This window comes from Stegodyphus dumicola, chromosome 1 (assembly GCF_044657685.1).
Source record: "Stegodyphus dumicola isolate Sdum_Otavi_A_Nest chromosome 1, ASM4465768v1".
NCBI classification, from domain to species: Eukaryota; Metazoa; Arthropoda; class Arachnida; order Araneae; family Eresidae; genus Stegodyphus; species Stegodyphus dumicola.
The window spans coordinates 50,337,481-50,359,793 of record NC_140768.1 but is presented as its reverse complement, the minus strand read 5'-3'; the positions used below and the strand labels follow the sequence as shown (position 1 = coordinate 50,359,793).

At 32.8% G+C, this 22,313-nt stretch overlaps 1 protein-coding gene across 1 annotated transcript in view; it reads left to right on the top strand.

Annotated features, from left to right (window-relative positions):
* Positions 1-22,313, top strand: part of LOC118195250 (potassium voltage-gated channel subfamily KQT member 1-like) — a 383,599-nt gene that overhangs the window by 179,716 nt on the left and 181,570 nt on the right. The gene's annotated exons all lie outside the window — the stretch shown is intronic.

Here is a 22,313-nt window from a genome sequence, read left to right as displayed (position 1 = left end):
TCAATCATCTCTGTTTGCGCGTAAGCTATACAAGAAATCTCTGTATCACTAATGAAATGCGGGAAATCGTTTTAAAGGTTCGGATATTCATACTCATTTGTAGCCCAATTCCCACATTTCTCTAACCGTTTAGAACAAAACTGCATTTCTGGAAAACAGAATTACATTTTTATGTTGAATTTGCCTCTAAAACTAAATGTACTATAAACCATAAGTGAGAAAAACGTTATTACGAATTTCGTTTTTCGTTTCCAATATCTGAAGTTAGCGCTAGTCAGAAAAGATAAAAGTAATTTAAAACATTCATGCTTCGAAGAGTCAGTAAATATTTTAATTTTTACCAGTTCGACCTTCTTCTATTTAATTTCCAAAATATAATGCTTGACGGAAAAGCTTGTAAATTTTTAGAATCTGAATCAAAAGAACAACTATAGTTAAGAACATCTGTGAAAGATAACCAGAAGCAACAGCCTCCATTTGAATATTTTGGACTTTTTTAATGCAATTATGAAATTGGAACTGATGATTTGGTCTGCGCATGCGTGGACTTTAATGGCTGGACCGAAGCGTTTCTAACTCTCACTTTTCAGGGTTTATGATGAAAGGTTTTACATATGCTTTTTTTCATCTTTTTCAATTTTGGAGAACTGAAAATTTTTTATCTCGTTCTTCGGTTTCGTTCTCTTTATAGCTTCCTTATCTTCATCCATTACGCTTTTCTACTTTATTGATTTCAAGTTCTAAGAGTAGAGGTACAATAATTTATTATTACTAATACTGCGAGTGACTATTTCTCCACTTTTTAAATCATAGCTTGTATACGATGATGAAATAGTGATGTTAAGTGATGCTGAATTTTGCATTTCTATAAATAACAGATAGTCATCTATTTCTGATGCATTGATAGAGAAGAAAGTTGGGAAATGTAATAAAGCTTTTTGTTCTTGATACTTTTTTGATGAATTTAATATATTTAATAATTATTATTATCAGATCATTTAGTAAATTAAATTTTCTCTTACTCTTTGAATTATTTAATAAATAATCTGAACTGAATTTAAAGAGTCAAACATTTTAGAATCGTTTTATGTCTATGTCTAACGATTTCGGGTAGTAATAATTTATTTCTAACAGATTAGATGAATTGGTAACTGAACATAATAATTAATATTTTTGTCAAACAACAATTAAATGGTTTATGTCCTTCATTTTTGAAGGTGCTTTGAAAGGGGCACTGCAAACACTTGTATTCGAAGTAATTTCTATATGACTGAGCTTTAACTGCTGAAAGTGTTTTAGAAAAAAGTAATAAAATGTTTTAATTACCACATTTTTAAAATACCTAAGTAGAAATATTTGTTCCGCTTGAAATTAAATAAAATTAAGGAATTGCATTCTATGGGACTTGACTGGGAATCTTATTTCCCTTCGAAGATCCTCCGCGAAAAATGACTGCTTAAGCAACTAATGCTTGGATGTTCTGCTATAAACAAACTACCATATCAAAAAAAAAAAATCTTTGAATGTTCTGTATAAAAAAAGGTCTCTTGAAATTCAAATACTTTTTTATGAATTTAACTCAAGAAAAAGTCATTAAGCTAATGTAATTACTGCGTCCGTAATGAATTACATACATTTATATTAAACATTTAAATAACGAAATTTATTATTTATATAGTCAAGCAAAAGTTTGTACATTTTTACTTATTTATGATTTTCTGTATATATGAAAAATTTTCTTGAATGCTTCAAGTTTTTCTTTACATTCCTATTTCTAAACGCTGCAAAGGAAAACCATTTTTTGGGGAGAAATCAGACATTTGACTCAACCCAATAATAAGTAATTAAATTTTTGGACTTTGTTTTTATTTTTATTTTGTTTTTTTATTTTTTGTCAGGCATTAACTTTGGGGGAGGAGGGGAAGCATAAGAATTCATAAAAAATAGTTATGACAAAAAAGCCTTTGCTATGTAAAATAAAAGCAAACAATTAATTAAAATTTCATTCTCAAGCTTTTTCGTTGGAATAGTAGATGCGTTCGTAAAGGTCTTTTTAATTACTCTTTAATTATAACAACTGATACGGAATAGAAAACTCAGCTGTTTGAATTATCAGAATTGAATATTTAGCAATGCTTGCCACTGTTATTTAAGGTTTAATTGTCAAACTAAGACAAATTTAAAATGTCGTGTTAACATAAACGAATACTAAAGCAGAAAACAATAAATTAATAAATCTTCTATCCTGTAATACTACTTTTTAAATTTTCTGTAACATTTCGCCAAAAGAATATCTTGGTGTGTGAAATTAAACTTTCCTTGCTTCACATTTATCCTATCACATTCATCAAAATCCGTCAACTTCAGTTAATACTAAAAAGATTTATCTCTAAACGGAATAGTCCGATCGTTATGAAACCGCATGTACAAACACCGTGACACTAGCAAACAAGTGATCATGTATTTCCACACAACGCACAATTAGCGCGACGAAAGTATGCAGTCAGTTTAGGTGTACATAACGTGTACTGGAACTCACAGAGCCAAGGCTGGATCGTGCTACGTAATTTAGTAAGTATGCTAGGAAAAAGAATTCATGACTCCTAAAATCACATGCGGCAGTAGGAAATAAAACACACTACCAAAATTAGTGAACCCTAAGGATTGTGGCGACGTATCGTAGTGGTTGACAAAAAGAGATCTTGTAGAGAGGATTTCTGCGACGGGTACACATAACCTATCCAAGGATACCCATAGCATGTAAAGATCGAATAATCATTCATCTCCAAGAGACTTCCTGTCTTCTTCAGACTTCGATGTTCACCTACAGCATACGTTGATGACTTCAAGAAAAGAATATACGATACGCGTTGGCGCTGCTTACCAATGGGCTTAATATACTTTCGATGAAAACTACATTGGTACCGGGACTCAACAGCGTCTGTTCAGAAGGCTTGCCTCTTTATAAAAAGAGAAATTTACTCTATCTCCTTAAGGAACAAAATTCCTTGTAAAATGCGCCTTTCCTGTTTAAAAAACGTTCAACAACATGGTCGTTATACCAGATTTCTGATACCGAAGTATTTGTGCCGGTAGTGAATGAATCGTTTGGATCCAAGCAGAAGATTGCCGTTGTGTCTCGGACTCAAAACCTAAGCACTAAGTCCCATTTCTAGTCCTTATTTGTTTGAACCAAATCAGTATTAATATCTGCAATTCGGATCAAATCGTGCTCCGTTTATGTCCGCTTTCGAGTGCATGACGACAGATTTTCATTGCATGAAAATAAACAAATAACTGCATAGGAAATTCTGTCCATCAGAGCAAATTTTGGCGAAAGATTGAAATATCATTGTAATAAAGGCTGTCAATTATCCTTTGCTAACCTTGCTTCCTAAAAAATTGTAGCCGTACTTTGTACAAAAAAAAATGGTAAATTCAAAATTTATTAAATTTCATAGTATTATGAGCTAAGTAATTAAACTATAACAGTATCATGGGAATGTCGTTATTCTTACGAATATAAATTTTAGCCGCAATCCACTAGGCTTGCTATTTCTAAAATAAATAACTTTAATATTACTCAGTATGAGCACTAGATCTTTTAACAGTACATTTAAATTCATCCTGTATCATTGTAACGTTATTTATGAACAACACAAAAGAACAAAGTATACAGACGTTAATATTACAAATAAAAAATGTTTGGAGGAAATCTCCGTCGTTTTCCTATTTCCAAAAATGACACCAGGGACACATTTTTAGGAGGGGAAAAATAATCCGATTAGTGTCTATTTAGCATTTTTCTGTCGAGTTATGACGCATTCATATTATAACGACGGATTATGACGCAAGACGGATTTCAACGACGGCAAGCCTTGAATTAGTAATAAGTTCAAATTGTGTACTTTTGGAACATTATCAGGAAAACCTGGAAAGACGTCAAATCTATTAATCCTGTAAATACAAATGTTTTTTGTTGGTTACGAAATCCACGAACGCAGAAATACGTGATCAAAGCTAATATGAATGATTTGTTAGAACATCGTTGATCATGTTGTGTTTGCTTTTACATTCTTTAATGTAAATGCAGCAAAGTACCGTATAAACATCTTTCAGATCACTTAAAAAAGACATGTATTCATATACGTTATAAATATATCAGTTCATGAATGTGGCACGGATGCTTTGGTTGTAAGTTTTTAATGCTTTTTATTATACTATTATATCATTGATTATATAAATTTATTATACTACTTTTAGTTTGCTTGAAATAATACTTTATTTAGAAAAATATTAAAATATTTCTCTTTTAAAAATCAGAAGTAATTGATGTAAAAATTAGAATACCATAACTTACCCTCATATGCCATCTGGAGTAAGCATTGTTTTGTGGGAAGATTTTAATGTCAGACAGATCTGAATTATTCCTAAAGTTTCTTTCAAGTCTCATCTGATTTACGTTTAATTATGATAGTGTAGAGACGTTAGGTATTTTTGAAGTAGGAGAGATGAAAAATGAGCAATGTCCTCACAAGTACTCGAACCACGGACCTCTCAAATACGCACCGAGCGTCTTGACCACTACACCACGAAGTCATGATAAGAAAGCGGGAGAAATACCTTATAATAGAAGACTGAATGATCCACCATCAGCTAACCTTATACCTTCCACTTGCTAGCCGAACATGCTGTCGAATAACATCATGAAGGCATACGGTAAGAAGGGAGAAAATACCTTACATTTTTCCCAACTTAACCTTTTAACCGTCATGCCCGAGATATCGAAAATGTCACGCCCGAGTATTTCTCGGGGTAATTTTTTTTTTTTTTTTTTTTTTTTGAGTGCATCGTATTGTTATACCCGAATATATATCGAGAGACGTTTATTTCGGCTTCATCTCTTTGTCTAACCCGACTGTATCTCGGGAAAAGTTAACGTGCGCTCAATTCAATAGATGACAGCACTTTACTGAAGATTTCAAAGGTTAGAGGTTATAAGTTCTTTGGTTCAAAGCGCACGGGATCTTTTTGTTGTAAAATGGCGTCTTCTTCTTTGAAACGTTATATAAATTTAGATTCTTCAACCGAAGATGAAGGATGTGTGTTTGATGAGCAGTATTTATGATACTTCCATGGTCAGCCTCAAAAATAAAAAAAAATGAAGATATACTCAAGCCGAAGATTGTTTCTGACTACAGTCTAACTATGGGTGGTGTGTAACACTGTGATCAGGAAATATCCTTTCATCCAACAATCCGAAAACGTCAGAAAGAATATTATAAAAAGATATTTTTACATTTACTAGACAAGGTACTTTGGAACTCATATTTGCTGTATAAAAATGTAGTTGAGAAACGTATTACATTTTTAAAATTTCAAATTCAAGTTGTAGAAGAGCTTTTACATAAATATGATGATGCAGCTTCTGGACAAAAGAATGTTGGCAGACCACCTACAATAGATAACCCTGCCCGTCTTACTGAACGACATTTTATTTTCCATATTCCTCCTATTCCTGTGAAACGTGAGCCTACAAGACAGTGCAAAGTGTGTTGTTCAAAAAAGGATAAAAATGGGAAAAAGATAAGGAAGGAAACACGATTCTGGTGTAGTGATTGTGGAGTTGGTTTGTGCTTGGAAAAGTGTTTCCAGTTGTACCACACAAGACTGAATTACTAAACTACTAATAGGTATTCACTTTTATTTATTTTCTTCATTTATTTATATTTTAGAAACTAATTAATTTTTTTTCTTTTTAGAAAATAATGCTTCACTAGAAGCGAATTTTACATCTGCCATGTTGAGTGGCAGCCGCCTCAAGCAAATATGCGGTGGCTACAAAACTTTAAAAATTTTACCCATGTACTTCAAAATATCAATCTTTAACCCCTTAAGTATATTTTATTTTGCACTAAACATTTGATTTTTCGAATAAAAAAATTTGACAATTTGTGTACCCAAATCATCAAAATAACTTGACAGTTAAAGGGTTAAAGACCAACTGGGGAAGAAAGGACCTAGTCTTGAAATCTAAACGGTGTCGAATTGTGGTCTACCGCATTTTACTTCAAGCGCCACTTTTAGAGACCATTAGGCATTTTATATAGGAATAGGAATAAAAGACGCAAAAAAAGGAGCAGTGCCTCTTCCAGGATTTGAACACCGGACTCTTCCCATTGGTAGCTGGACGTGGTTTCCAGTTACGCCATAAAGGCAAGTGGTGAGGAGGAAGAAAATACGTTACAGATTTTCGTTACGTTAAAATACGTTACAGAAGATTTTATTGTTTATTATTTCCCCGTTTATTATTCCTCCTGCCTCCCCCCCCCCGTCTCCCTGCTACCGTCTTGATTCTAATCCTTGTTGCCCATTCTCAGCTATCCTATGTCTTCCTTCCCCTCACTCTTAGCACGATTTATGAATTTTGCATACCATCCATCTGGCAGATGTAAATGTAATTTAAAATTTACATATTAAAAACTGCCTGTAATTTTACACTTTTCTGTTATAATTTTGTAACTATGAATTAAAAGTAACATGAAATGTAATTTTTGTAAAATTTGCTATCGTATATCTTTGTTTGCCAAACAGATAGATGTAAACATATAAAGCAGGTTTTAACTAACTTTCCCAGTCTTTCCATACTTGGAGATCGCCATCCCACTTAAATTCGTCTTTGTGGCCGAAATTTAAACCAAACACAACTTAAAAGTTAAAAATGTATACAAATTTTAGTTTTGCATAGCTAACACGTACCAACCTATTCCTAAACCTTAACAAATTACTAATTAATCATTAACCGTTGCTCTCCAGTTCACATGCGACTGATCATTTCGATCTGATTTTATTGCCCTCGTACATCTCCTTTGCCTCACGTTTCATGAAATGAATTAGCAATCACTATTATTAGCGTTCTTCACTTTTATCTTTCCCACAATAGTCCATGGATGACACCAAAAGTCTGTAAATTTGATTGTACGCTAATAATTACTTGTTCTAGAACTTTGTACAAAGCAAAATACGTGATCTATACAGTCTTTCGTTTTTCTTATATTTTTGTAAAATGTCGAAGAGCGTTATGAAAAAATGATGATTTTACAGTTAAGAGTTAGAGTATGTATTCTAACATGAGTATTTTCTGTGAATCGTGTTTCAGTTACAGAACTCATTTTGCTTTATACATACTATCTTTCGAGATTTACCATGCACAAAGAAGTGGTTAATTTTGAAAGTATCATTATTTATAAACCAATATGAAGTTTTATAAGAATAAAATTACAATCTTAAATGTCAGTGGTATAAACTATTTCTACCACAACTTCTAATTTTATAATATAGATAACTCATTGTAACTCTTTTGCCAAACTTTCATAAAACGCTCAACAAAAACATTGCTGATTTTATTAGAATGTTTACAAATATATGACATTTCATTTACCAAATCTATGAGCACATACAATTCTGGAACAAGATGAAAATGTGGCAGCAAATTTCTGATTTAATCACTAAATAAACTCTACTTGTTGTCACTTTAAGATAACTAAATAATGCTTCTTTATGTTTTATCGTTACATTATTATTAAAATTCTGTGAAAACTGACCGAAAAACTGAAGGGATAGAAAAGAATTAAATTAAAAATAATTGTTTATTTTAGCAAAATCTTCCAAACATTCAGATTTTTCACACATTTACTAAAATTTCGCCTTCAAAATAGATGGTTGTCTTTCATTTGCTACATTTCCTATAACACGTCACTGTAAATCATCAGAATTTATTAATCGCGAATTATGCTTAGGAAGCAAAATAAATACTGAAGTTATTTCATAGTACCCATATGCTTCACGTGCCTTTCAAAGTGGTATTCGAAAATGGCATGTTCCCATTTAGTCAAGCGAGTCACGCGCACGAGAGCTTAGAGTTTAAAACGAGTTTCCTCAAACTTCTCAACAGTTTCAACTGAAAAGAAACTGTCAAATATTCATGGACACCCTAAGGTCTCAAACTGTTGTGATTATTTTTTTTCTTAGCAGTTCTTGAACAATGTTTGAAGGAGGCAGTCAAAGTTATATACCTATTTGATAGCTCTTTACTATACATTAAGCATTTTTAAGACTGAAAAGCACGTAACCCCATTTATCACATTACTTGGTCATAGCCAACATAATTAAAGCTGCTCATATATATAACTTTGTTCATTTCTGAAGTCTCTGTTGGAGAGGTTTATGTTTACTCCTTCATCTGAGCTTCCGCTTTTATTGCGTCATTAAATTTTGCTTTGGTAAAGTCATTTAATTTCCATATTCTATTCTCGGTTTACTCCAGAATAATTATAATCAAAGAGTTTAATTATAAACGAAGAATTACAATTCTCTGTCTTGAAGTGGTTCTTATAAGTGCTTAGCTTTTGACGCCTAGATTGTTCTTCTTATTTATCTGAATATTATGAATTTAGCCGCCTTGCGAAGTGACATATTTGAAGAATAATATTTCCTTTAATATTTTTAATTCTACGAGTGCATCTATAGCTGTTCTAAAACGAAATAAAATATATGTATTTCTTTTTTTTTCTATAGCTTAAAGTTTGGATTTAATAATAAGAAAATATGAAACACTGATTATTAGAAATTCTGACAAGAGGTATCAGCGGCAGTTTTAATAATTTTCAGGATAATCTGCGCACGCTGTTTCCGGTTTCCTGAAAATCTCTAATAATCGTTATCCTATGCTTTATTTTTACTTTAATTATTAAATATTCTGATATGTCGTGTATTTAACCACAGCTAAAGCGTTTAAGTACAGTATCCTGTATTTAGCACCTTTGTTAAAGAATCCTATGCTAGAATAGCTATGAAATCTTTATTTAACAAGTTAGAGACTTCGCTTAGCTCAAGTAGAACACAAAAATTAAGTTTTCATAAACATTTAAGGTGAAGTGTTAAAGAAAAGAACTCGCAAGAGACTCATTTATAAGTTTTAAATATCTTCACGTTTACCTACTAGGCAGTATCTTGTTGTATTCCTCATTTAAACTAAATGCCGAGGAACCTAATGAACTGTTAAGCGAATTATCGCTTATCTCAAAATAACAGAAATCGTAAACTTAAGAAGGGTTAAGTACCCTTTATTCACTCAAAATAAGATGAACAGTCGGCCCCTTTCTTCGGGCTTACAACAAAGCCTCCAGTCGGGCTTAAACTCAAAAGTAAGAAATACGAACTAACTGTAACTAACTAAGAGCTTTAACCGAAGCTAACAGAATTCTAACGTACTTGGTTCGTAATATAAACTAGCCGGCGTAAAAGGCACGTAATATACGGCCGAGCGTAACAGTCGTTAGAATGACTACTAAGGATTCCTAGCTCTCTCTGACGAAAATACGTTGAGCTTTAATACTATTTCTTCTTCATTTTCATTGAACGTGATTCTAAAATCTCTTTCTGGTAGAGAGCTGTAAGTTGAAATGAAGCAAGATAGGAAAGGTTAGCTAAATTAAAATAACTGTTATAAAATTAAAATGTACCTTGCAACCTATTACATATTATCAGGAGTATACTCCAAAACGGAAGGTTACATAGCTGAAAAAGAAAATCTTAAGCTCAACTACAACGCAGTTACCAAATCTTTTTAAGACTTCTGCATGAAAACATAGGTAGAATCCTCTCTTGCCAATATACGTTTGGCGCTCGTTTCTTTTTGACGCTGCCAAGTTTCATTATGCAAAAGTGACACTAATTCATTCTAACACATTCATTCATATATTTCTTCTCCGCTTGGATGTACTTTGACTAAATATGTAGGAACTGGTGTCGAGAATGATGAAGTTTGGGAGTTTGACTGCGATCTTTTCGTTTAGCGACAAAATTCACATTTGGGAGCAAGCTTTTCCAGTCCAGGCAGTATAACAGTATCCATCCTTATTGAAGTCAAGAATTCTATCACTTATGTAGAAAACGAATACAGAAAATGAATCATTTAAAATCATTAAAACTTCCCTTTATCGAGATAATACGAATCTTGGATAACTGAAAGTAGTACAAGCTAAATGGACAACATTTCTGATTAAATGCCGTTATAGGCAAGTGCCCGCCATTTGTATAAAAAAAAATTTCTGACTAAATATTATGAATATAAAAGATTGGAGATTGGATTAGTTTATTTTAGATTAGTTTATTTTCTGCAGCATTGCCTGCTGTTAATAAGTGCAATAGTTTCAGGAATAAAAATTATTTGCTATTGAAAATTTTAATAAGTGTGGTTTATGTCGCACTGGAGTAAAAAAAAAAAAGCAATAAGAGGAAATGAAAACAGACACTAGGATGGGCATTTTATCTCTCTCTTTGAACATCCTAAAAACGCTTTTAAAGTTCTTTTTGGTTTGCAGTATTTCCTCGCTTCTTTACCGCAGTGTTTCGTATCATAAAATAATCTGCAGTTTTTTCTTCTGTCTGTAGTTTCTCCTACAAAATCTAAAATTTCTTCTTAGTCTTTAGTGTGGTTTCGATGTAACTTAAGAAAACTTTCATAAAGCTGGGATCTGTGTATCGTTTTTCGCGACTGGCACATCCCCATCCTACTTGCCATTTAATTACTTTTAGAAATTATGTAGTCGTGCCGCCATCGGAACCATTTACAGCTAATTTTAGGACAGGCAAATAGTTTTAAAAATTATGCTATGACAAGAACACAGTACAACATAACATTTCTGTATCCAAAAAGTGTATAAAAATTATGCGATGACAAGAACACAGTACAACATAACATTTCTTTATCCAAAAAGCGTACAGATAATTCAAGCTGGTATGAAACTTTCAATAATACAGTTTGAAAATTAAAAGGCTATAACTTCTTCTGTCTAGGAAAAAAAGAAGGAAGTCACATCGCTGGGATAACAAACTTCGTGTAGTTGTGAAACTGAGTTTAAACATCTTTCGGCAAACTGGTGCAATGTCACATTTTGGGCAAAACACATTTGTGTAAAGGTTTGGTTTCTGTTGTTCGGGAATAGATCGTTATAAAACCATAATCGCATACTTTACAGATTTCCCCCACCTGTTTAAACGCATTTGTTCTCTGTTATCATGATGGATTTAAGATGCCAAATTTCATTACCCTTTCAAGCTATCAAAGCAAAGAGACGACGAAATATATGACACATGATATTCCATGAATGGCTTGAGAATATCAAAAGCGCCAGAGCAAGTGTGTATATTGCAATACATTTTACTTCGAATATGATGAAGTAATTTTTTTACATTTTTTCTATAAACAGTCTTTCAATGTTTTATTAATTTATCAGCATTATTAACAGAGCTGCATCACAATAACAGTTGAGATACTTTTGATCATCCAATAATGATCCAAATGTTAAACGTTTCCATATATTCACTGACCATTACAAACTTCCCCAGGCAGGTTTTTACTGCACTATGTTCAGTCAGAAAGTAGTTTAAGCATTATGTCCTACTACTAAACGCAGTGAAAAATCTTTGGAATTAAGCCACAATTCCACTTCCCTTTTCCTAGGGAATAACATACTTGCTGCCATTGATTCTGGGTCTTTTTAAGGGAATTTTGTATTCTTCATCCCTCATTAAATTTCTGTTTTAAATCTTGAGTAATTTTTATTAAAACAGAGTATTAAATGTAGCTTTGGCATCAATTAAAATGAAAGTAATGAATCATATTACTTAGGAGACAAGCTACTTAAATTAGGACCTTTTAATCATCGTGAGATTAATTTCTGTTTATAAAACGAAGCTGCGAGCATATGTAATTTCTTGCTGGTTTGTGTTTAATGACGTTTATTTCTAGAATTTCAAATCGTCATAATATTTGTATAAGTTATCCACTATTCGTACATACTAGAAACTCTTCCTCGTGTTTTCAAGAAAACTGTTTCTGTTTTTTGAAGGATCTGCACATTTATATTCGGAAGTTTCCATTTTTAAATCATTCAAGCGCTTGAAATATCAGTTTGCAAAGTTTATCAAAGCTATAAGTATAAAATAATTTACCTTTTTCGCGATTTTAATACTTAAACTGCATTTATGTCGTTTCAGAATTACAAACAAGCTATTCATTCTACGATAAAAAAATTTCTCTAAATAATAAGTTTTGTTATACTTCGTTTTATTTTATTTTGATTGAACTTCTGACTGAAATTAATTTTTGTTTTTAGTATGGCAATGGGAAAAAAAATTACTCAGAGGCGCGAGCGAATAAATAGCAGATGAAATCATAAAGGGCGAAGGTTAAGATATGGAATCTGGCAATAAAACGACCATTAAAATGATAAAGGCAGCACCAAAAAAAAACGTTATTGAGAAAACGAACTCTTCTACCAGGATAACTACTCGTTCCTGCACAGAATTAATTTTATTAGGTTAAGGGTATTATTGTTTCCTGCTTTTAATTAAAGTAATAATTATAAAGATTTTAATAATATTTCGAAGCAAACTGATTTCTAATACAAAAATTCTGTTGCTTAATGAGGCTTATCGGAATTATTGTTTTGCATAATAATCAAACGCAGAAATGGGCGGAAAGTACAAAATTTCATAATATTTATCCGACAAATACATTCTATCAGTTTCGCATATTTCTTTATTTTAAACTCAATAGTTACAGTAGTTTGGACAGCAATATAGTAAAAAATTTGTTCCAGTTTCTTATTTGTCATAGTATCATAAAAAGCTTAAGATGGCAATAATTGTTTTGGAATAATTGTTTCGTTTAGGCAATAATTGTTTCGTTTACGAAATAGCAGTATCTTGCGAAAATACGTATCATAATTAATTGTTTATTTAATGGTAAGTTTCACTAATTGTTAAGAATCCGTTAGTGAAAAGAAAATTTGAAATTACGCCAAAGTAAAATTAAAGATGAATATTTTTTAACTAGCTAATATATTTACAACATATATGAATATGTTATAAAGGCCAACATGCAGTAATAAGTTAATTCCATAAAGTGTATGAAGTAATAAGTAAATGTTCTTTAGCTTCTACAGACAAGTAACGTTATAAAGCTGTGTATGCAACTCTAGAAGATTCTATTTCTAATTCGAAATTTGATTCATTCAGTATTAAATTGTAGGTCAAACAAAATTTTTCCCATAGGGATTTGAGGCCCACCAGCGGCCGAGCGGTAAAGTCGCTGAACACTGGTAGTTCAGTCCGAGGTTCGAATCCCGCGAACGGGCTGGCTGCATGGGCGTTTTCGTGGTTTTCCCCATGTGTAACGTGTATACGAGCCAGTTTCCCTTAGAAAGTCCTCCACGAAGGCATCCCTCCCCTTAGGCAGATAGCCCTCGAGGCTTTGCCATAATCACACACACACACACCCATAGGGATTTGGAACGTTTCTCCATTAATCTCCTTTATCAATTATTGCGCCATTTATTATTTTATCATATCATAGCTTTTACTTTGTTTTCTGTGTTTATGTAATATCTGTTCATTTGCTTTCGATTTTTGTGCAGAATTTTGAGAGTTGTGCTTTTGCTATATCCGATTGATTCTCATTTATGAATTATAGGCTTGTTTCCTATATTTTAGGTTTATTCCTGTTTATGTCCTATATTCAAAGCTTTACTTACAGCAACCTTTAGCACTCTTAGGGAGACTTATAATATTGTTTAATAATTGCAATCAATCATCTTTATAAAAGTAAACGAAATGAATGTTAGTTTCTGAATATTTAGTAGTTCTTTCTATCCGATTTGATAGTGTTATGTAGAAATCCTGGTTTCAGGATTATTACTAAATGTTGCAGATATTTTGATAGGAGATGTCTAGAAATAGGAGTTGAACGGTAAAGTGCAGGCGCCAGTGAAAATTAAAGACTTAGATTGTGAATAAAGGATCCTTGTAGCAGAGAGAGAAAATGCTTTCTGAGCATCAGAGAGGGTGTCTAGAGGCACGGACGTGCGGCTCTGAAAGAAATCTCCTTAAGCATGAATATTCTGAAAGCTTAAAATTCTGGCTAATTATTGTTAACAAATCCGTTTCTCTCCGTCGACGATGCTGCAGCTGTGAAAAAAAAAAAAAAAAAAGGCTTAACTTGTAGCATGGTGCCACTTATTGTTGAAATGGTCCTTCAACAAGGAAGGAAACACAAAGGTAGACAAACTTCTACTAATAATTTTTGGACAGAAATCGTGTCGGTACGTCAAAATGATCGTAGTTCTCCTCTGGCGAATTGGAAAAAAAGTTCCCTACTCGCCTTTCGTGCGGCGCTTAACTTTAACTACTGCATGGGTATAATTGTTTCAAAAAAAACTTTTGACTTGACGGAAATTGATCAATTAAGTTTAAGTGAGGCGGGGTTGCATCCGAAGATGGACTTTAATTAATAATTAGATCAGGAACTAAAAAAGGGCTTTTGTGTGGAGTTTAGCTTTTGCTTTGAGTTTGATCAAAATTCAGCAGTATGACTGTAGTATCTGCTTGTCTAACTTCTAAGTGAGGACTGTAAGAGTAGTAACTGCACAGGAGAAGGGTTAAAAGTACCCTTTATTAACTCTTTAATAAAGGGTAATTACTCATTGTAACTTTAAAAGTTACAATGCGTCAACTCGAAGCTAACATACTACGCCTCCCTTGAGTGGTAACTGAAATCACAGAACTAAACTATGAATCCAAAGTTATGCAAAAGTGGTAGAACTAAGCTACAGGGCTTATATAATTCCTATTTCTTAAATCCGTCAAAACTAGTGGCAGCAAGTAAATTCAATTACGCCACGTAAACCAGCAATAGCTCCGGGAGCAGAAGCTTACGCAACAGAGGTGATAGCAATAGCCTAACTCTCTCTCTTTCCTACTTAACTTCGGTTTTTAAACTCTTTCTTCAGAAGGTAGAATTTGCATTCCTTCACGCGCGCTACCAAATTTAAATATTCTGGCATTGACAATTAGGGGAATGAAGGCTTATAGGAAAGCTTAAAATTAAAACTTAACTTGTCAGTTAAATATAAATATAAATCCCTACCTGATAAATAAAAGAAGAAAAAGGAAGAAATTTGTGGATGATCACTAGTAGAAGGATGTTGAAATGGAGGAGAGAGATCAGAGCAATGCGGTGATTATTCTCAGTTATGTGGGAGACTGACGTTACGTAACGTCTTCAGACGTATCGGCCTCGTGAAAGATGACCGTATTGAATGTTTTAGATTATGAAGAAGGAGAAGGACGTGAACAAAACATCCCCTGAGAAGAAAATGCGACGAGCTGCGTGGTGTTCATGTTATGATGTGTGTAGCTCACTGAAATACCGAATTTATGACTGCAAAAATGATGATCAGCCAAAACTGTGTCTTCAAGACTGTTCCTTAATGAGTGAAGAAGGAGAAAGGTGCGGGAGCATCCAGACTCTTGATTTAGAGCAGGGTTTCTTAAACGTTTTTCTGTCGCGACCCCTTTTTATCACTGAGATTCTTTCGCGACCCCCAGGACCCTATAATATTTAAAAAAACTTTGTGGGATCCCATAAGTATTGCTCAAATCCGACACACGCGTGTGTAAAACTGTCAATTTTTTCACTTGTACTGTAATATACTCGTGCAGTTTTAGGTCATTAATTTTAATTTCTAATTATAAGACATAGAACAATGTAAAAATTGAAATAAGTAACAGACGAACTGAGAACGTCACGTGCAAAGCAAGTAAAATGAAGATTTCTATTGTAAAAAGAATGCGTCGAAACGTTTTTCTTTTTTCTTTGTCTCTATTGTCTTTATTTATTTTCAGATACATTGTGTAAAAATATTTGGTAATTGTAACATTATTATAATAAGTCAAAGAAATATCAAAACTGCTAAATTTTTGGAGTCCCCCCTACTGCAGGTCCCGCGACCCACAGTTTAAAAAATGCTGATTTAGAGTCTTAGGAAATCGGTTTCTGGCTCCGATTGATGATGTGCCATTTTCCGGGTTTTGTGTGTGTCCACCAGCGGCCGAGCGGTAAAGTCGCTGAACACTGGTAGTTCGGTCCGTGGTTCGAATCCCGCGAACGGGCTGGCTGCATGGGCGTTTTCGTGTATACGAGCCAGCGGGACCCTTAGAAAGTCCTCCACGAAGACATCCCTCCCCTTAGGCAGATAGCCCTCGTGTGCTTTGCTATAATTAAATACACCACACCACCGGGTTTTGTGTTTATGTTTACGAAGAATTATAAAATCTCCGTGGTACTTATATAATAAAACGAATAATTTTGTAGTCATGATATGTGTTTATCTGTCTACGCAATACAGTTACAGAATTTCAACTGGTATTATCTAAAACAAGTTGTATATGTGTTGCGTCGGTTATTTGATTGACAAATGTTTGGAAGAAAGATTAATCACTTAATTTCTCAAATCTTATATTAATTATTCGTCACCTAAAATTTTTCCACACAACAATAGAAAAATATATGAGCATGAACTAATCGTAAAAATTAACAGACAATTCTTAAAACTGATTATATGATCTCATCTACCATGAAACGTAAATAATAATTCTAGTTTTAAAACAACACTCATGTCAAGTGTTAAATTAGAGCTATTATTATGTGCATTTATGAAGTTCTCCTTCTAGTTTCATAATATGATAATAATTATGCATGACACTTTGCTTAATATAAATTTTATATATAAAACCTTCCCTTCGAAATATCTCATCTTATAAAAGTAACGGGCATATTTTCAATTTTCGAAAACAATGTTTAAAGTTTTAAATGCATTAAAATGGGATTCTATGACACGCTTTCTTCTAGGTATATGTTTATTTAATGTTCTTTTACACTAAATAATTTACTTCCAAATAATTTATTAAACTTAAAAGACAAAATTAACAGTTTGTCTTTTAAGTCCGAAAATTATATCCCGAAAGTGATTAGATATTTAATGTTCTCTCAGATAAAAGTGAAAATAGTTCTTACACTTTTTCTCATATTTTGCTCTTATTACCTCAGGAAAACATGATTTAAGCCTTTTTTACTATATTTTTATTATTTTATGCTTAATTGTTCTCCACTTGCTTTGCATTATTAATTTCACGCGTTCTTTTTCACAAATACCTTGTTTTCCAATTTTGTATTCCAATTCTAGCATAAAATATTTAACAGAATTTAATCTGGTCATTGTGGAAATATTCTGAGTACTTCAGGAATTTTAAATATCAGCTACAACCACGCTTTCATATCAATAATCTGATGATCACTGGTAGAATTTGGAATTATTTTCTTGTTAAGCTTTTGTACCTGTGGTTTCAAATTTCATTTAAAAGTGTCAATATGATCTTACTAATCCATGTTATTGTTGTTGATGATGTGACTTATCTTCCTTGTCTGACAGTAACATCAGAACAAGCCCCCGAAATTCATCGTGATAAGGAGTGCAAAATTGCAAAAAGAGCACCTGTCATATGCAAGAACCTTGAGCATCATACAGGTGACAGTGAGACTTTGTTCCGTTCCGCCACGAATTTTGACGGAGATCAGCCCGGTGGACGGGTCCGACCGTCTCCCAGCCCTTCTTCCACTAAAATCAACCTCTCAAAAAGACTTTCGGTTCACCGTACATTTAGAGTGCCCCATGCCGCACAGACACTAGACACCCATGCGTTCTCCGGGATTCTTCGGTATGGCAGTCTGCGTAGCTAACCACTATTCCAGTTGGGTGGCCTTACTAATCCACTATTTCATCAATAAAATTAAAATCGTAGTTTCAATGAGTGACATATATCGCTATATCACAACTCTTCTTCCTCAATTTCCTACTTCTGGAACTAATTTCGGCTTTCCTATTTGGCTTTTATGTAGTCTAAAAACAGATTAAATATGTTAAATTAGCTTTTCTCATCAATTCTTTCTCAAAACTTTTCTCATTATCAAATTCCAATATGCAAAAGCCTTATTTTTTATATATCAGGCAGAAAATTAAAGTTTTCTGTTTTTACACTTGTACAGAAATTTAACTTGTTACTTAGCCATAATACTTGAATTGTTATTTTAACAGTTTTTCGGAAGAGAAATGCTTTTTATGATTAGTAAAGTTCGGATTCACTTTCGGAAACACCTAATCACCGATTATTTTAATTATTTTAGACAATACTGTGATGCGTTTCACGGGACATATGGATCATGCCTTCTTTTATTTTGAATTTTTTCATGTTTTCAATAATATTTTATTTTGCTAAAAACTGATAAATTATTGCTGAACAATTTGAAAAGATTTCTAGTATAATTCGTTTTTTTTTAACTATAGATTTAACTTTTAATCGCATATGCTTTTCAGAAGAAAGCCGTAATACGAAAATGTTGAAGTAACACAAATTCTAATAAACAAACTGTTGACGAATTCATGCAGACGATTTTGTTTACATTTCTTATTGTAATTCGAAGCAAAATAATGTCATAGATACACATATTTTAATTATTACAGATAATTTCATTGCAATATAGGATGTGCTCAAAGAGATTTTTGATACGAAATTTCTCTCTAATGAGAAAATGTTTGAGTTTAATGAGTTCGAGCTTTTTTAGCTTAATTTTCATCTTTACAAAAGGCATATTTTCTGAAAAAAGCCTAGGAAAATGTTTGAGTTTAATGAGTTCGAGCTTTTTGAGCTTAATTTTCATCTTTACAAAAGGCATATTTTCTGAAAAAAGCCTAGGTAAATGCTTACTTCGGAGATAATTATATTTCAGTTTAAAGTAGGTAAAACATTAGAAAGGGTTTTTGTAAATAAAATATGTCTAGTCACTTTTATGAGACATTGCACGCTTTATTAAAATATAAGTTTTTGTATATACGAATAATCATTTTATGCATGAAAAATATAAAATATCTGGAAACTAACAACAGAAAACACTGATGAATTTATCTTCAATATTTGCTAAATACTTAAAATATGTATAAACCTCTGCTGGCATTATACTGATTGAATGAAACTTCGTCCCCATTTTTTTTCGTAAACTGAAACGACTTAATCATCCCAAGGTCTACAGTTTGCGTGAACAACAGCTTATTCATGACATACCTCATTGCTTTGGACCTGAAATGGGGAAGAGATTTTGTCCCCATATGTTCCGTTTCTTCAGCTTCTTAATCACCATCAAGCAAAGATTCTTCAACGTTAATATATTTCAATATGATTTCTATTACAGTATCTTTGTCTTTCGGATCTTCGCATGCACAGTGGCTGAGAGGATGAAACCACTGAACACTAATAGTTCGACGCATGCAATAATAATAAATCGATAATAATGTCGAATCCCCTGCATCTCGCCAAATGCAACCTTTAACACCAGAATGGGCTGGTAACGCTGGACAGCTAGACAGGTTTGCCTTTATTTAATTAATCTAGCCAAGTCAACTTAACTGTTGTATGCAACAGCGTTGTTATTGCATGTATGGAAAACGATCCCCGATCAGTAGCGTAGCTACGGTGTGGCAAGGGGGGACATCTGTCTCTGGACGCAGCATCCAGAGGACTGACGTTACGAAATTTTAGAATGAATTGTTTTCCATTCTTGCGCACAGAAAGGTCGCACAATCTTCAATTGTCTCAGCTACTGTTCTGTTCCCGATCACAGTTTCACGTGCATAATTAAAAACCAATGTTTATTGCTTACGCAAGCTTTGACAGAAGACGTGATTTTTATTAAAGGTATTCCTTGTCATTACAAGTGTTACTCAACAGAACAGGCATGATACTTTTTAAACGATGTGAGAATTAAACTGAAATCCAGAAACTTTGAAAGTAGTTTTGGTCTGTGAGAGGATATATTGCCAGAAAATGTATACTTGCTACAATATTAGCAAAGTACCGCCCAGCTGGTATAGTGGTTAGTGACCCTCACTACTGTAGTAATGGGCCCGGGTTTGAATTCCAGAATGGCATGTCCGTCCCTTCATAGAAGGCAACAGTGGCCACCTATTAAGTGCTTCTATAATGAAATAGCCCCCACTTTTGGCCCTTGTAGTGGAGCAAGGCTAATGACTATTAAATAAAGCGCCCGGTCCTTAAAAAATATATTCAGAAAGTTGTTTGGAGTAACAGTAATTGTCGAAAGGGAATTTGAGTAAATTTTATGTAATGTAATCAAATCTCATTTATATAATTTCTATGCTGTGATTATCATTGTTTTCAAATTATGCTAATGCCTGTATAACACTGGTTCTCAAACTCTGGTACATGTACCACTGGTGGTACAGTACAATATTTTTCGTGGTACAATTTTTACAGAAAAAATTAAACAATGTAAAATTGCGCCTCTTTTAACATTTCGTTTTAATCTTTATTAGTATTCATAAATACATATATATTTTCAAGTTTTTGACTTTTACGGCTCTATCTTTAATGTTGAAATGACGACTTTTTCAAGGGCCTCAAACAATTTCCCAACGTTACGATTTCCAAGAATCGGAGCGGCACTCTAGTATACTCGTAGTATACTTTATTTATATTTTATTGTAATTTAAAAGTTTCATTTACGAATGTAATGAAATAATATAAATTTAAAGGGTTTATTCTTTGATTATATACACTCATTTAGGATGCATTAATTTTTAATGGCAAAATGCTTTTATGGGGGTACATATATTTTTGTTTCATTTTTGTGTGGTACAAAATTTGGAAAATTTTTGAGAATCCTTGCTCAATAAGATTATTTAATGAAAGCGCCACAATTATTTTTAACCGCATATGACTAAAAATTTTGTCTTAACTAAATTAAATTTAGTGTATTTTTCGGAAATCGAATAGTAATTTAAGACGGATACATATATATGTATGTAAGATAAAAAAATTATCTTTTTTATCTTCCATATATTTACAATCCACTTTCTACTTTAAGAAGAGGCAAGGTAGTTAAGAAATAAAATCATTATCTCTAACCACTGAAAAATTAGTCTTGTCCTTTCAATCTAGTAGTAAAGTGAGGGACATTTTTCTTTACAACTTTGTGGTTCCCAAACCATATCACATGATTACTAAGAAAATAATATTCAGCGCTACAGAGCTATTAAATTATATCGTGGAATAAAAATTAAAACTACAGAAAATAGCCTCGTTAATAGATGTATTTTAATAATTCCTGGTTTAAAATTAGCCAAAGTGTCAGTTTTATAATCTGCAAAATTATATGTCATTAAAAAGAATGGATTTTCTGAGAAATTTCAATATAACAGAATATACATAATAATACTAAAAACTGTTTTAATTTTTTTAAAGAAATCTCTTTAAATATGGGTTCATCTGAAATATTTAAATGTATAGAGTTTCAGGAAAATTGATTTGGAAATAATAAGTCAAATATTGATTTCAAAATTTTATCCAAGTAACAAAATGAGAAGCTAATTCAAATAAAACAGGGCAAAATTAAAATTTGTTTAATTTTTTCACAATTAGCAGTCATGAGCGAAGCATGTGATTCTTTTTGCACCGACTTTCTCTAAACTGCGCAGCAATTAGCTGCGCAACTTTAAACTTCAGAATAACTCACTGATATTTTGTGCGCAAGTCGCTCTTAAAGCTGCCTGCCTATGAAACGTCAGAATAAATTACAAAAGGTAAAATAAATGTATTATGCAGCGTAAAGTATGTTTTGTTCTTCTTTATGTTACCTTGATAATGTTTTTACTTTGAGCCTTCTTTATCAATCGAAATTTACTGAGTTTAGTATATTAATAGAATATTTAATTACATATAACATTGGGTAATAGCTGCATAGATACAGTTGGGCTCTGAAATCATTGCCCATTAACTATGAAAGCATTATTTTATATTGATAACTTTTGGTCGACCTGGAAACTTTCCTTTTTTATTATCTAACTTTTCAATTATAAGAGGTACTATTATTCTAAACTGTCTCGGAATTATCATTTTCCTGAATCCAAAAATTAAATATAAACATTACTTTATATCCAAAAAGCAAGTGAATTTTCCTGAGGTGCTTCATATTCTTCATTTTCCTGAAGATTGATTTAACATTCGAGAATTTAATAACACCAGCCTACAGCAGCGATTGGCGAAGAGGCGCCTTTTCGATGGGTCACGTGACTCCCGTCGGCACAGGAGCGGGGTCTCAACTTAGTTCCACATTTCAGTTGCGGTGATGAGGTGAAGGTGAAGGATGGAACGGTAATATTGTCTGCGTGGTTTAGTTTTCTCGAACTGCTGAAATACGTTCCAAAAGGGAAGAAAAGGAAAATGCTCATTCCCCTTCGTTCGAGTAGTAGTGCCAACACCTTCCAAAAAGTTTTCCAAAGTTCTTTGTTATTTTTGGATCCCCCAAACACAGTGCGTGCATAATAAGAGTTGATTGT